The sequence below is a fragment of the Porites lutea genome, chromosome 2, assembly GCF_958299795.1.
Source record: "Porites lutea chromosome 2, jaPorLute2.1, whole genome shotgun sequence".
NCBI classification, from domain to species: Eukaryota; Metazoa; Cnidaria; class Anthozoa; order Scleractinia; family Poritidae; genus Porites; species Porites lutea.
Window position 1 is genome coordinate 3,336,086 of NC_133202.1, and position 4,771 is coordinate 3,340,856.

The window sequence follows — 4,771 nt, forward strand, 5'->3', positions numbered from 1 at the left end:
GTCCAGGGCCAGCAGCTTCCTAGCGAGAAGCGCGTGTTCTATCAAATCGAAAGCCTTCCGGTAATCGAATAAGACGACCCTGATGGTGGATCCTGTACCATTAGTGTTTGGTCCAGGAGTGCACCATACTGATTAGCGCATGCGTTGTTGAGGATTCTTGGATAGCCCCAAATTGGTTGTCTCCGATTTTCTTAAAAACTGATGGTCGCAAGTGCTCCGCAACAACAAACTCCTCCGCCACCTTAGAGAGAACGGGCTTTAACGAGATGGGACACAGGAAGTCGGAAGTCGGAAGACCCTTCTCGACTTTCGTAGTTTTGTTTAGTTGTTTTCATTCATGCAAATTTAGAGTACTTTAACCCCTTTTGAACTCGCATTTTTATTTTTTCTATTTCTTGATAATGACGTCATTATCTCGTCGGAACGTCGGAACATTGTCTCGTTTCCTTTCACATATTTATTTAGCAATTATTGGATGAGGTGGATAACATCCTCCAAGATCTGCATAATTCTTCAGATCATACCAGGATATCATACGAAAAGCTAAATCCAATATTTAATGACAGGCCAGGGGTCACCATTTTAGGCTCTTGTTTTTCTGTTTCCCTTCCCGTCGTCCTTTGCGCGCTTTCTTTTACCCTCTGCCCACCTCCCGCGTGGCATAAAGAGGCCGCTCTTCTCTGCTTGGAGTAGAGAGAGAAAATAAAACCCTGATTTGTGCAGTTCGTTGTGGTTCTGCGTCATGTCAGTGAATTACGTTCGAAACTTTCGTCAGCAAAGATAAAGACCTCGATCCCAAAATGCGAAGATCAGCCAAGATTTAATGATTACTACATAAGAAACCTTGTCGCTATACCGAAAGAGGATGATAAACTGAATTTGCGCTCTCTCGTGGCGCCAACTGACTCTTGCGTTTTGGTTGGTCGAAAGAGAAGTTTCTATTGTTACTTCAATGTTATATACAAAGCGGAAGGCAGAACCAAACAACAGGAGGTTCTTCCTGGAACACGATTTCTGAGTTGCAGTACATGCAGTGTCACTTTTTCCACTAAAAGTTCCTCATATTCTATGAGCTAGAAGCAAGTAGGCGGTAGCCGAATCAGACCGTGTGTTAAGTCAGGGTCGCTCGAGAACAGTCGTAAGACGCGAGATGCCAGGGGCACCCAACGACTGTTTTCTGTGTAAAATCTGTTCAGAGAAGCAAAAATTGCCTAGAATTTTCTACAGCCAGTGAGGAAGGCTAAAAGTTTCTACACGACCGTTCCATTCATTTTTTCCATATCACACCCCAGGCTAGGCTATTTTTCGTAGAGTGAAGGAAACCTAAAATTATCAGAACTGTAAATGCAATGCACTATCAGAAAAATTCTCACTTTGGTAAAACTTTAAATTGCAGCTAACATTTTCGGGAAAATAATACTGAAGCGGCTTTTCATTTCGAAAGGACGCAAGTTGCTCTAAGTTGACCGAACAGATAAAACGTTTTTATCGCCACTTGGAATACATTTCTAGAGATCTAAAAGTACTTTGGATAGCCTAAAAAGTGTTTTCAATCAAGAGAGAATGATCTAGCTCATTCTCTCTTGTTTCAATGTATTTAGGAGGAAGCCCGTCCGGTTGGGTGCCCCTGTGATGCCAGAGCGAGAGCGTTGCTGACGCCCAGGGCCCCGGGTTGTTCGAAGGTCGACTAGCGCTTACCCGGCAGGTTAAAATTTAAATCGGGTTCTTTATCTTTTGTTCAAAAGCATTTTCTCGGATAAATTTTTCTTTATTATTTTTAGAGCATCCAATCATCAAATTGTGAACAAAACGAAATCAAACTGAATTGGCTTTTTACGGCTTTCATGGCTGAATTCAAATTTTCAGTAACCCCGGGTTATGTTAACCCAGCTTTGAAGAATCTAGCCGTGGGCGTTATTTTTCGCCTCTCGTAGCCTGCGTAGCGTGGCGGTTTCGTCGAGCCGGGCCGCACAAGCAACGAAGCCGCGAGAAAAATATAAGTTGCTCCCGCCCCAATCTCCTCGCGGTTTCTCTGCCCTCGCCCGCCTTTATTACTTACCGCGCCCAACCAAAACCGCCCTGCTACGCAGGCTACGCCTCTCGCGACCTTGCAGCTCGCCGCCCGCGTGATGTGCTTCATCAGTCCAATCACCATCAAAAAAGTGTTCGCGGTAGGTCATTTACTAAAGGTGATCATTTGCGATAGACTCTAACCATGCTAACTATGGGGCTTTTCTAGGACGAATTCGAAACGTTTGGTGTTCTAGATAAATGAGTCGCTTAATGGGGTCGAAATGGTTACTTTAATACCACGCTCCGACAGAGACAGTACTGCACTAAACTCGGCACAAAAACATAAATTAAACCATGTGACTACCCACTTTCGAGATCGGCGTAAAGCCACTTCGCCCCGTCACAGATAGAGCCTGCGTAGCCTGCGGGCCGTTGTTATTTAACGCGAGCAAAGTTTTGGCAGAGGAATTGCGAAGCAGTGTGGAGAATAGCCTCAGGCCTCAGTGTTGTTTTTAAAAAAGTATTAAAGCATGATATGTAAATTTGGTAGTTGTTGTTTAGAGAGGGGGGCGTAAGGGTTTGCGGTGATGCGGTTTTGCGTTATTTTTGGTGCGGTTTCGCGGTAATTTTTATTTTAACTCGCGGTATTGCGGTTTCAAAACACTAAGGCCCAGTTCATACGTCGTGCTTCTGCCGTGCCGAACCTAATTAATATTGGGTTCGACAGAAGCACGGCACAAGCACGACTTCAATTCAGACGTCGTGCCAGAGTCGAACTTAATTCAGTGTTCGCACAGTAGTCAGCCGGTACAGCGGTAATCGGTGACGAAAATGGCGCAGCACCGTAACGTCCGGCGTAAATTGCTACTGGTAAAACTCTTACAAAACTCGAGGAGGAGAAGAAAAGAAATGCAGCAGAAAATCCTTTTCCTTTTGACCGTCAGGCGAATGTTATTATTAGAAGTTTTTTTTCTTTCTGCTCTTCTTATTTCTTCCGAGAAAACCACTGCTGATCGATCATGTCGACGGCTTCCCCGTAACGAGGGATGGTTCGATATACACTGATCAGAGGTTCAAGAAAACGTTTCGTGTATCAAAAGCCACCTTTAATTTTATCCTTGGTCGTATACAACACGATTTACAACGTGATACCGTGACAGAAGATCCAATTTCACCGGCATTTAGATTGGCAGTGTGCCTTTACCGTTTAGCAAGGGGTGATTATTACTACACAATTGCTGAAATGACAGGTCTTGGTACCTCAACAGTTTGTGGCATAGTAAGCGATGTTACAAAGGCAATCATCAATAATCTCTGGAATGAGCAAGTTGATCAACACTTTCCGAAGGACAAACAGCAATTCAGGGAAAAAATTTTGGATATGGAGGAAATGTGGCAGTTTTCCTGTAGTTGGGGGGCTATTGATGGATGCCATATTCCTCTGAAATGCCCGCCTGGTGGTCTTCAAGCCAATAAAGAATACCACAACTTTAAAAACTTTTATTCAATCGTCTTGATGGGAATGGTAGATGCTAAACGTAGGTTCATTTGGGCGAGTTGTGGATTTCCTGGCAATTCTCATGATTCTATAATTTTTCAGTCGACCAACCTTTGGAGTAAAATAACAGGAGGACAAACAATACCTGATATAGGTAAAGAAATTGGTGGTGTAAAAATCCCCCCTCTTCTGCTGGGAGATTCAGCTTTTCCTTTTCAAAGCTGGCTCATGAAACCATTTACAAATGCTGTGTTAACTCCCCAACAACAGTATTTCAATTACAGACTTAGCAGGGCCAGAATGGTCACCGAAGAGGCATATGGGGAGCTTAAAGGCAGGTGGCGAGTCCTTCTAAGGAGATGCGAGAGTACCCAAGAAGAAGTCAGAGATAACACACTTGCGTGTATTGTTCTTCATAACATTTGCATTGAAAGGGGCGAAACGTTATGTAGACAATTAAATGCCACTGTTGACCCTGCTACCAATCAGAGGAGGCCAAGGGATGTGATCAGGCGTCTGCTGAACATGTCAGATTGTCCTCGTATAAGGGATAACTGTTACCAAGAAAACCAGATACGAAATGTGCTTATGCAGAAGTTTTGGAGGGAAAAACAAGGAGATGGAGTTTTTTGAACATTGCACGATGTAGCACATTTCTTAGTCTGGTTTCATTTCTATTTTTTTCCTTGTTTGTGTCTGGTTTATATTGGTAAAAAGGCTATCAGTGGCAGATCCAGTGGAGGCCACGGATCTTTTTGAGAGTGTGCTTTTAATATATCAGGGCCTTGATAAGTACCCCCCCCCCCCTCCCCCAACCCCTTACCTCAAGTACTGGATTTGCCACTGAATAAGGATTTTGGGTTGTTTGGAGTCATATTTTAGTTGCCAGTCTTTAAAAATAAAATTAGTTTGCTTCATTTTACCAAAGTTAATATAACATGTAATTTCCTTCCTGTTTCAAGGAAGATACAGTGACTATTATGTTAGAAAAAAAAATTGTGACAGAAAAAATTACAACTGTTATAGATACGCTAACATAAAAGTTGAATGAGAAATAAAGAAATGTTTGAGAACAGGAATTGTTGCTTTTAATCTTTTTCTGATAATATCAACAGTGCTCAGTTACAACTCACTTCAAAGGGTGAAAATTAATTATTCAAAAACAGTGGTACTGCTTCAGAAATATCTAGCCAACATAGGAACACAACTACCCCATGCATGAGATAACTTCAGGACACTAAAAAATTTGGTATTTTCAAA

General features: G+C 42.6%; 1 pseudogene; it reads left to right on the plus strand.

The window, feature by feature from the left end:
• Nucleotides 1-2,682: 2,682 nt before the first annotated feature.
• LOC140927433 (uncharacterized) lies at nucleotides 2,683-4,486 on the plus strand (annotated as a pseudogene).
• The last annotated feature ends 285 nt before the right edge of the window (nucleotides 4,487-4,771 follow it).